The following is a 12,261-nucleotide window of genomic DNA, read 5'->3' as shown; positions in this document are numbered from 1 at the left end:
AAATTCCTGCCTGTGAATGCTGAAATTTTAAAAATGCACATGAAATTGCTAGAGAGCAAAAATTCGAAAATTTTAAGGCTAGTCACAGCTGGATTGATCTGTTCACTTTAGAGGCAAATTTCAGTTGCTTAGAAGCTGCCAAAAAACTTGTGAGATTTCAGCGCTTCATTATTAGGTGGCGCACAGAAAAGCAATATCTCCTCCGACAGATAGGAAATCCTGAGCAAACTCCCGTATATCTTGACATACCGTCAAATTATATGTTTGATGCCAAAAGGAAAGAAAGACATAAGTGTCCTTACATTGGGGGGTGAAAAACAGTGGATGTCCGTCATGCTTGGTTGCATAGCCAGTGGACATAAATTACCCCCATTGATAGTTTTCAAGCAAAAGACTTTACCAAAATTGGAAGTGTTTCCAAAAACTGTAACTGTAAAAGCAAACGAAACTGTGTGGTTTTCAGATGACGTGGTGCTGGAATGGATTAGGCATGTGTGGAATCGTTGTCCTGGTGCAATGCTTGATTTATGCAGTCTGTTAATATAAAAACATACGCAACATGGACTTTGTTTGTCATAGGCGTGTAACACCATAGTTAATTCTGTAAATATTTTGTACTGATTAATTCTGTTTAACGTCAAGTATACATATATTTTTTTACTATGTAATGTCTTTGACCTATTGTAATGAGGTGAACAGTAGTGTATCATGTTTTCTCTTTAACATTTAAATTCTTATTAATTGGAGGAAAATGTTATATAAATATGTGGCTTTTTTGTTGACATGTCCTCGCCACCAATATTGTGCCACCACTTCAGTAAATCTAAGAGGACAGATTTGTGTCAAAGTATGCACCAGTACATTTAAGTGTTGTTTAATTTGCAATAATCATGCAAACTGTGTGAAACTTGTTCCAATCCTTGATTTGGTTCCTCTCATGATACCTCTTAGGATCCGCTCCACATAAATAATGACATATGAGTATCCTGTGTGTTAAAGTCTAATGAAAATGGTTGACTGTTTGTACAATCCTGAATGGAAAAAGAGATATAGAAATATGGCATGTTTCATTGAAATTGAGGGAGGTAGTTAGTATTGCATTTATGAAAACCTCCATAATATTTGATACATTTTAATTCAAAGTATTTTTGCTTCAAAGATTAACTGCTTTTAATTCTGTGAGGAAAAATTACTGGTTGTGCTAATGACAAGAGGAAACATGTTATTTTGAGGTTAATAGAGTAAAATGCATTTAAAGTCATACTTAAGAACCAGTATGAAAAATCACTGGCATTAACTATTTTAGAAGTCCTGCAAGGTGAGTGAAATTTGAATAAAAGAATAATACCAAAATTTGCAGCTTACAAACTATCTCAGAAAGTGTGTTTAGTTTGCTTTGTGGTAATGGACAGTTTAAGTCTCCTCACTTTTGTGTTGCTTAATATGAGAAAACAATCTTGAACAATGAGTTTACTAATTGCATTTTGAAGATATTCTATAGTTTTGTGTGCTTTGTGTAGTAAAATTTGGAAAGACAGTTTGAGGGCCCCACCTAAATCTTTTCCTATACCATAGTTGCTTTTATTAATGAAAACAGAAACAAGATCGATTCATAGTGAGTGTAAAAACCCTATTGCCAGTGACTCTTAATTATATTTGTACTATATGAAAAGTAACTATTGAAACAGGATTATGTCCATGTCCAATTTTGGTTTAGTAGTGTCTTTCACAACATTTGTTGATGAGATAATTTATAAATGACAAAGTATTACTGTTGAGAAGAGATAAAGTGTCAGTTGTTCCTGTGAGAGCTTGCACATGCTATTTATGACTGCTAGTATTCACTGTATCACTTATCTTATTATAGTTTTGTTGCATGTCTCTGGGAAAGAAGTAATGGTAGCTTTCCTTTACCAAAATTCAAAACAGATCCTTTAATAGTAATGTTTCATATTACTATGCTTAATTAGGCTGGTGACCATATTTTATTTCATTTAAGTAAACTTGGTTACTTAAAGAATTTTCCAGATTTTACTCTTTAGCTTTCTGGTTTCTACTATTATATTAAATTCAGGTTTGATAATCCAAATCCATTAGGAAACTCTTGGTCAGTTTTACTTAAGTTCTCCCAGAGGGTAACATTTACTGCATTGTAATGCCATATTTGATAATATACATTGTATGTTGATATAATACGCGATCCAGTATAATGTTATAGGCAGAACTTTGATATAATATTGGCTGACCTGTGCTTTAGATTACAGACTTAGGTTACCTTACACTTTTTCCTGTATCTGTCTCTTGTTGTAAATTAATTGGATGAGTCTCTACTAAATTGTGTGTAACTTAGCTTTACAAAACTACACACATCAAAAAAAGTTCTGCATCACCCTGGTTCCTAGAACTCCTGAAGACAGACGTTGACTGTGGATGTTATATCACAGATACAATCCCTTTGACTGTTCAGAGATGACACTAAACCTGCCCAAAGATGTAAACAACCACACATGAGCAGCACCTATTAGATGGAAGGGGTTCAGCAGCCAATCAGTTCCAGTAATTCTACCAGAGAGGAGGTACACAGCTCACGTTGTCTGTAGTTCAACCATGCCTAGATGGTCAATACTTCATGCCAGGAATGGCTCCCAACAAGGGAAGTGTCCAAGTGTCTCAGAGTGAACCAAAGCGATGTTGTTCGAACATGGAAGAGATACAGACAGACAGGAACTGTCGATGACATGCCTTGCTCGGGCTGCCCAAGGGCTACTACTCCAGTGGATGACTGCTACCTATGGATTATGGCTCAGAGGAAACCTGACAGCAATGATACCATGTTGAATAACAATTTCGTGCAGCCACAGAATGTCATGTTACAGCTCAAACTCTGCACAATAGACTGCATGATGCCTAACTTCACTCCTGATGCCCATGGTGAGTTCCATCTTTGCAACCATGACACCATGCAGCATGGTACAGTTGGGTCCAACAACATGCTGAATCAACAGTTCAGGATTGGCATCATGTTCTCTTCAGTGATGAGTGTCGCATATGCCTTCAACCGGACAATTGTCAGAGACATGTTTGGAGGCAACCTGATCAGGCTGAACACCTTAGACACATTGTCCAGTGAGTGCAGCAAGGTGGAGGTTCCCTGCTGTTTTGAGGTGGCATTATGTGGCACTGACATATGCCACTGGTGATCATGGAAGGTGCGTAACAGCTATACAATATGTGAATGGCATCCTCCAACTGATAGTGCAACCATATCGGCAGCATATTAGTGAAGCATTCACCTTCATGGGTGACAATTCACATCCCCATCATGCACATCTTGTGAATGACTTCCTTCAGGATAACAACATCGCTCAACTAGAGTGGCCAGCATGTTCTCCAGACACATGCCTGAGATAGATTGTAAAGGACTGTTTAAGGTGATGTGACCCACCAATCACTCTGAGGGATCTAAGCTGAATCGCCATTGAGGAGTGGGACAAACTGGACCAACAGTGCCTTGATGAACTTGTGGATAGTATGCCATGATGAATACAGGCATTGCTGCTGGGTATTAGAGGTACTGGTGTGTACAGTGGGACAATCTGGACCAACAGTGCCTTGATTAACCTGTGGATAGTATGCTACAATGAATACAAGCATGCATCAATGCAAGAGGAAGTGCTATTGGGTATTAGAGGTACTGGTGTGTACAGCAATCTGGACCACCACATCTGAAGGTCTCGCTATATGATTTTCACGGGCAATAAAAAGGGTGGAAATTATGTTTATGTTGATCTCTATTGCAATTTTCTGTACAGATTTCAGAACTCTCAGAACTGAGGTGATGCAAAACCTTTTTTTGATGTGTGATATTACTGCACATGTGATGCTTGATAGCACCTGATAAACCCAGACCTGCACCATACACCTAGTCTGCCAACTGGATATTATTTCAGCAACTTGCATGTCTCTGAGATAGGGGCACCCAGTTTCCTAGATGGAAGCTCATACCAATACTAACTGGCCCCAATGTTCTGAATCTCAGTGATTCTGTGAGGACCTGTGTATCCAGCATTGCAAGGTCATTGTGTATGTTGTAAAGGTCAGCTACACAAATCCTAAAAGTCATGACTGTGACGTCTGGCAGATTACTAACTGACCATAGATTTTGGGAAGTTGCCCCTTATTTTCCTCTGACATAGCATGCTTGATTATCTTCTTGCTGATTTGTGGGGTGAGTTGTTGATTAACACTTCCCTGAATCTTAAGAAATTATGTTATTTCTACAACTGTCTCCATCTAAATCAAAGAGAAAATCTATAACCAAGAGTTTAAATTGTATTACATCCATTATTGTAAAATCGAGCAACTTTTTACTAAAAAAGCAAAAGACTTTAATTCATTCATCATGTTCTGCAAATTCCATCAAGAAGAATATTCAGGGGTGTGGAAGAACTCATCATGTACATAAACATGAGACAAAGATATGACAGGAATTTATCTGTATGCTGCATTAACAAGAAACTATCACTATAATGCTTAATGCTGTTCATGCTTATGCCATTAAACTTTAATCAAATAAATGAGTAAGAAGGCTACAACTTTGAAAAAAGGCAGATGCCTCCTTAGTTCCACTATATGGCCCCATTTTATCAGCTATTAGTAGCTTGATATTTGCTCGAGTACAATGAAATTCTTCAACAAAAATATTTTCATACATCTGTCAAAACTGTGCCCTATCTGCAGTAAATTAGTGTGTATCATACAGCATTATAACAAATACTTTGACTAGCCATGTAGTTAAAAGGATGGGAGTTTGATGAATATCTTCCAACCATGACTCCATACACAACTTTAGACAAGGAAACGAAGTCTGCACCGTTTTTGCTGGATGGGAGTTTGTTGAATATCTTCCAACCATGACTCCATACAAAACTGTAGACAAAGAGACAAAGCCTGGATGAATATTACAGGGTGTGGCAAATAATAGTAGCCTGGAGGAGTGGATATGATTGGACATGAGTGTATGCATGTAACCATACCTCAACACAATGGGGCAGTTGCCCATACAGCCATCCAAACCTTGGAGCACATTTACACAATCTTCCACCTGACAGAATTGTTAGCAGAGGTCTGTCTGGTTGTGGCCCTAGCTGGCTGCCCAGGTCACCTGATTAGTCTGTTGGCGATTGTTTTGTGTGGGGAGCCCTCAAGTCTAAGATGTAACACAACAACCGTCACAGTCTTTAAGAACTGCATCAGAACATTTTGAGTGATCAAAACTAAATTAAACTCTGCGCAAACAGGTCATGAAGGGCCAATGGTGCCAACCTAGCATTAATTGGGAAGTGAGTGTAACAATTCCAGAATCTTTAAAGAGGCTTCTAGAAATTGTAAAGTTATCTACTTTACACTATATTCTTACTAAATTCTTCTGCATAATAAACTCTTTATTCACTTTAAGTGTAATATTCCAGAAGATAGTACCACTTGACAACAGACTGTGAAAATATGTTAAATGAGGCAGCACTTTTGCTTTACATCATCACAGAGAGAGATACTTGTAACAGCATAACATATTGAAATGAGTTTCTTGGTTAGTTTATCTGCATGTTGATTCCATTTTAACTTGTTAACTGACTGTACCCTAAAGACTTACACATATTGTCATGAACGTAGTGTATAACTACTAATGACTACCTATGGCATTAACAGATCATTACTACTGGTCTGAAACTGCATATGAGGCCTGTGCAAAAAATTCCAGAACATTCGTAATTTCGTGCCAATGGTGTTTTTGAGCAAAATGTGGTTGGCATCCCTGCGCGCACCTAGGTTTAATTGTGACTTCCAAAAGTTTCATTGTTGTATGTCTAGTAGATATTGTTTGTGCTGTATTGAGTAGAATGTTGTGTCACACAGTCATGAATTTCGAGGCGGGAAAGTTAAAGGACCAATGCACCTGCATTAAATTTTGTGTAAAACTTAATAAAATCTTTAAAGAGACAGACAAAATGATGTGGGAAGCCAACAGTGATGAGTGCTCAAGCCATACTTGGTGTTACAAATGGATCACACGGTTTAAAAATGGCACCCTTTTATGTCTACCAAAGTATTTGTTCAGCATGAATTTATGTCACAGGGACAAATTGTTAATCAATGGTACTATCAGGATGTGTTGTAATGTCTCCAAGGAAATGTGAGAAGGCAATGGCATGAAATGTGATGAGACAATTCATGGCCCTTGCCTCATGATAATGCACATGCATATTAATCCCTGAGTGTGACTATTGCACACACACAAAAAAAAATAAAAAAATAAATAAATAAATAAAATCTCTGTCCTTCCTCATCCTCCATATGGCTCCTGCGGATGTTTTTGTTTCCAAAGGTGAAAACTCCATTGAAAGGATAAAGATTTGTAATGATAGACAAGAAAAAAGAAAATTTGCAAATGGCACTTCATGCAATCCAGCAAGAGGTATATCAAGACTGCTTCCAGAAGTTGAAATGGTGTTGGGAGCAGTATATCAATTGTGGAGGAGAATATTTCGAAGGTAAGTGCAGAAAAGTGTTGTGGACAAAGTTCTGAAATTTTTTGCACAGACATAGTATATGAGTCTTTGTGAAACATGCTGTTTGGTAAACACTTTGCAAGTATCATTTGATCTGTGGCTGCTAAAGTTGAGTTCGGTCTCTTGATTAGTTGGCCTAAACTTGTGCCATCAGCAAACATAGTAGTTTTGCACTACCCTATAAAGTCGTTGAAGGAGAAACAAGATCATTGTGGCATTCAACATGCTATGTTCCACCATCCTGAGATTTGTTTCATACCTGGCACATAATCTGTTCATGATGTGTCTTGTATTGCATTCTCTGTGGAGAATACTTTGCATTAACCAAACAGAGAGGCACTTAACCAGTTCTGCTCAGTTAATGAATCCCTATCCTATAATAAGCTACTGTTACTAACACTATTGAGCAGATTATAAGAAATTATATAAGTCTGTAATTAGAGTTGGCTTACTTATCCCTAATTTCGTAAATGGATATTGCTACAGCATGTCTAAGTCTGCCAGGAAGTACTCTCCAAATCAATGATTGATTACAAAGGTAACTTAAGGGTAATGGAGAAGAAATAAAAACTTTGAGGTTCGCCGATGACACTGTAATTCTATCAGAGACAGCAAAGGACTTGGAAGAGCAGTTGAACAGAATGGACAGTGTCTTGAAAGGAGGATATAAGATGAACATCAACAAAAGCAAAACGAGAATAATGGAATGTAGTCGAATTAATTTGGGTGATGCTGAGGGAATTAGATTAGGAAATGAGACACTCAAAGTAGTAAAGGAGTTTTGCTATTTGGGGAGCAAAATAACTGATGATGGTCGAAGTAGAGAGGATATAAAATGTAGACTGTCAATGGCAAGGAAAGCGTTTCTGAAGAATAAAATTTTTTTAACATCGAGTATAGATTTAAGTGTCAGGAAGTCGTTTCTTAAAGTATTTGTGTGGATTGTAGCCATGTATGGAAGTGATACATGGACAATAAATAGTTTGAACAAGAAGAGAATAGAAGCTTTCAAAATGTGGTGCTACAGGAGAATGTTGAAGATTAGGTGGGTAGATCACGTAACTAATGAGGAGGTATTGAATAGGATTGGGGAGAAGAGAAGTTTGTGGCCCAACTTGACTAGAAGAAGGGATCGGTTGGTAGGACATGTCCTAAGGCATCAAGGGATCACAAATTTAGCATTGGAAGGCAGTGTGGAGGGTAAAAATCATAGAGGGAGACCAAGAGATGAATACACTAAGCGTATTCATAAGGATGTGGGTTGCAGTAAGTACTGGGAGATGAAGAAGCTTGCACAGGATAGGGTAGCACGGAGATCTGCATCAAACCAGTCTCAGGGCTGAAGACCACAACAACAACATTAAGGGTAATCCTATCAAGTCAGCACAAAATTTTAATTTTCTGGCAGAAGCACCATCATAGCCAGTAGAATTATTACTTTTTAGTGACCTGATGAATCCTGCAATCTCCATAGTGGTAACAGTTTTGAAAATAATGTCTGTTGGTTACACATGCAGCGTCTGCACAGAGATATCTAATGCATCTGCAATTCATTGCTTATTGCTGGTGCAGTGGTTACTACCATTGTGAGCAACTACTCATAGAATTTAATGGACAATGATTTGAAAGTGTCACCATTTCAGCCACAGCAATTTTCTGGGAGTTGCATTTCATTCAGCTCATTATTTTTGTTTGTTTCCTGTTTAATAATGTTCAAAAACATTTTCCTGAAATGTTTTATTTTTCCAATAGAGCAGATGAGATTTGCTTATCTAATGTCATATTATGCATACAATTTTATTCTCTCCACACATAAATGGAAAACAATCTGGAGATTAATTAGGTAACAAACACATAACAACATTGAATCATGTGGAGCTGAGTTCCCTGATACAATAGTTGAAATGATACCTTCTTAAAAATCATTAGGCACCAGTTTTAGTGATTACTTTGTCACAGTAGCAATAATCATTCCACCTATTAACAAACAACCTAACAAAAAGCATTAAAATTACTCCATCTGTAACAGTTGAACAACTGATAGCCTGTAGTTTAAGAAATTTGGTAAGAAAAATTCTCGCATAATGTAAAATATTGGAGGGTAGAGCAGACCATTCATTAAATAGTAGAGGCACTGAGTTGTCATTCTGGTGGACAGCCAATTGGTGTTGCACAGAGCTGATATATGGCATAGCTGCTTTCACAGATGGCCGAGTCTCTGATGGAATAAGATTAGCCTGTGACAGAATTAGATTAGGATGTGCTGGGAGGTGAATTGGGCAGATCTTGCCCCTGGGTCTTCCATAGGCATATGACCCATGTGGCGAGGTCTTGGTTGTGGGAGTGACATATGGATGGACAAGACTGTTGTGGTTAGGGTGTCCCTTATTTCCATATGTGATGATAGATAGTCGAAGGATATGATTCAGTTGCTCCAGATCAGGGCTATATTGGGAGATGAGAGGGATGCTCTTTTGCAGCTGGTTTTGGGGGTAATAGAAGGATCAATAGTTTATGAAGTTATGATACAGGAAATCTGTTTGCTAACTAGGTTTGGGCAGTAGTACCTGTCTGTGAAGTGTTTTGTAAGACCTTCAGCATACTTGGCAAGGGAATTCTCATTACTGCAGGTATGCCATCCATGGGTGGCCATGCTTAATAGGTGTGATTTTTTGGTGTGGAAGAGATGGCAGCTGTGAAAATGCAGATACTACTAGTGGTTCGTCGGCTAAATGTGAACACAGCTATGGATAGAGCCATCAGAGAACTAGAGGTCAAAATCCAGGAAGGAGGACCAGATGAAGTGGATGGTGGAAAAGTATTGTGATTGTGCAGGAATTAGAATAGGTCAGCTTGGCCCTTGGTCCAGATCATGAAGAATGAACGTGAATTAATGAATGTGAATCAGACAAACAGTGTGGGGTTTTGGAAGGTTAGAAAGATTTTGTCTAGATGGCTGATAAACAGGGTAGCATAGATGGATGCCATGCAGGAGCCCATGACTATGCCAGGAATTTGTTTATATATCTTTCCTCAAAAGAAAAGTAGTGGTTTGTGAGGGTGTAATACACCTTACCAGTTGACTACTTACAATACTGGTATATTTAAAAAAAAATGAGAAAGTGGTCTGTAACAGAATTTTGTTTTGGAGAGGATTCTTAAAAAAAGGAAAGGAACCTTGTATGACACTGCAAAGGAAGTGTTGACAAAGTTAAATAAGAAATTGTATTTTTGGTATATTCTGTGACATTACCAAGGCCACTGGTAGAATGAAATATAAAATAACATATTGTAAATAGAGAGTAAGGGAGTGATTAATCATTTTATTTTCTTGTAGCAACTTCCACGAAACACCGGTAACTGCATTTTGAAATGTTTTGTTATTGTTGCCTCAATAAAATAAAACAACATAAAATGTTACAATACACATGACTTCCTTCTTGAATAGATGAAGTCTTACCTTAATAGCAGAAAACAGGGTCCCATACTGACTAACAGAAAGTAATTAAATTTAGATGTAATGTTGAAAGATAAAATATAGAGTCCCACAATCTGTGATATTATGTCTAGTCCCACTGCTAGTAAATATTATAGACCTCCTATAACTTAAAATTTTAGTTGAAAGACTACAATTTTTTATAACACAAGCATATTAATAAGGCATCAAAAATCATCCACACTGGACACAGACATGATAAAAGCTGAAAATGGCTACGGTTAGTTCTTAATAAATAATTTAATTATCAACCTCACAATGACCCCCACTGTGCAATTTGAAGCAAATAAGAGTGACCTACTGGTACCAAAAATAGGTGTTAGCTGCATACATAAATAAATCACAATGTGTAGAATTTTTGTGGTAGAGCTTGATAGCAAGCTAAAACTGAGTCAACACAAAGAAAAAATTAATCAGTAAATGAATTCACCATGTTTTAGACTTCACTTTATTTCTATTGAATCGAAGATCTGAGAGCAGGCTTATTTTCCATACTTCTGCACATTGTCTTAAAGAATTACCTTTTGGGGAATGCTACCTAAGTAAAGAAAGAATTCATTCAGAGAAAAAATTCTGGCTTGGAATTACACTCATATTCCAGTCGATTTACATCTTAATGATGTTTCTTGCAAATAACAAAAATTAGTTTCAGTTCAATATTAATATACACAATCAAGAGACAGAACAGAAAATAATTCTCATGGAGACATAATGGATCACCAGTACACACCTTCAGCTGGAAACGTGTTTGATACTGCCAATACAAGCACTGAAAAGCAGTAAAAAACTATTCCTTCACTTTGGAACTTGTATGTTGCTTCCTCAAGGAGGAAAGGGAATTGGTTGGAAAGGAGGAGCAGCTCACTCAGACCTTAAGTTTAAGGGGATCAATATGTTTTGAAGATGAAAAGAAACAACAATATATATTCAGAAAAAATCAACTACATTCCACAAAATGTTAGTGTTTCTTGCAACTTTTGAATAGTTTTCTGCACAGAAGTTTTACTACTGATAGAGAATAGGAAACAGCTTCACATGTTTTTGCACTAAATATAACACAACAGTACACAGGAGAAGTAGCTGTCCCTGACCAGAAACAAAATTCCACAGCTTCATTATTTAGAATATTGACTGAAAAAGAACCTCAATATTTTCAGTGCTTTTTTATAACTCAGAGTGGAAATGAAGATATATGTAATACATGAGGAAGGGTTACTACCAGCGGCATTACAACAATGATGGATTACCCACAAAAATGATGAACAATATGAGCTCCTTGTCCAGCCTTTCATGAATATCTACTGGATGCCATGTTATTCTCTGGCTTGAGGTGTCATGCAGATGAGATATGGAGGAGCAGACAGTTAGCACACCACTCTCCCAGTCACTTTGCAGATGTTTCAGGCCATGGAGCAGCTGCTACTCAGTGAAGTAGCTCCTCAATTGGCATCACAAAGCTGAGTGCATCCTGTACCAGTTTCCCATCAAAGAAAATTCTTGGCAGAGCTAGGAATCAAGCACAGGTCCTCTCCAGGACAGCCATCTGTAATGTCAACTTAGCTGTGGAGGCGGATATTACCAACAATAGTTAACTACTAATACCAGTCCTAACAGTGGCTTCACTTTAATAACATGTTCCTTGACTCACACCACATCTATAAATATTCTGCTTCATGGTGCCTTGATGAATGACTTAGGTATCCATTAACTTCTTTACAGAAAAAAGGTTAAACTTAGGGCAAATGGAGTTTATTGCTAAAATAACAGCTGACAGTAAAATTTATTAATATAAGTTATAAGTATTTATTAAAGTTTGTGTCATAACTTGCATATTTTTCTCACCAGATATCACTACCAGTGGATACACTTCGCTTGTGAATTAAGTGTAAGCACGCTGGCTACTGAAGGTCTCACAAAGACGTGAGGTCTGCTACAATGAACTGTCTTATCTTGAAACATTTATCTACTCATTGACTATTACTGGAAGAGTGCACTGTCAAGATAAAATTTTGAAGTCCAGTTATTCTTATCTTTTGGAGTACTACTTGTTTCCCAGTTGATAAGCTGCTGTATAGCAAACACAGACTCATCACAACTGCTAAATTTCAGCGACAAACTTACAGTTATAGGGCCCTCAGGGCAATTATGTGAAGCTGCACCTTCACCCATCATGCATGCCTACCTCTGTCCTCCTGC

The 12,261-nt window shown here is 37.5% G+C and overlaps 1 protein-coding gene across 1 annotated transcript in view; it reads right to left on the bottom strand.

The window, feature by feature from the left end:
• LOC126281836 (cationic amino acid transporter 3-like) overlaps positions 1-11,955 on the bottom strand; it is a 129,033-nt gene extending 117,078 nt beyond the window's left edge. Inside the window, exon 1 of the mRNA XM_049981086.1 lies at positions 11,908-11,955. The gene's annotated coding sequence lies outside the window, so the exon portion shown is untranslated. The remainder of the gene's footprint in view (positions 1-11,907) is intronic.
• Between the last annotated feature and the right edge of the window lie 306 nt (positions 11,956-12,261).

This window comes from Schistocerca gregaria, chromosome 7 (genome assembly GCF_023897955.1).
Source record: "Schistocerca gregaria isolate iqSchGreg1 chromosome 7, iqSchGreg1.2, whole genome shotgun sequence".
NCBI lineage: Eukaryota > Metazoa > Arthropoda > Insecta > Orthoptera > Acrididae > Schistocerca > Schistocerca gregaria.
Note: the sequence above shows the minus strand (reverse complement) of the source record. Positions and strands in the feature narration are given on the sequence as shown.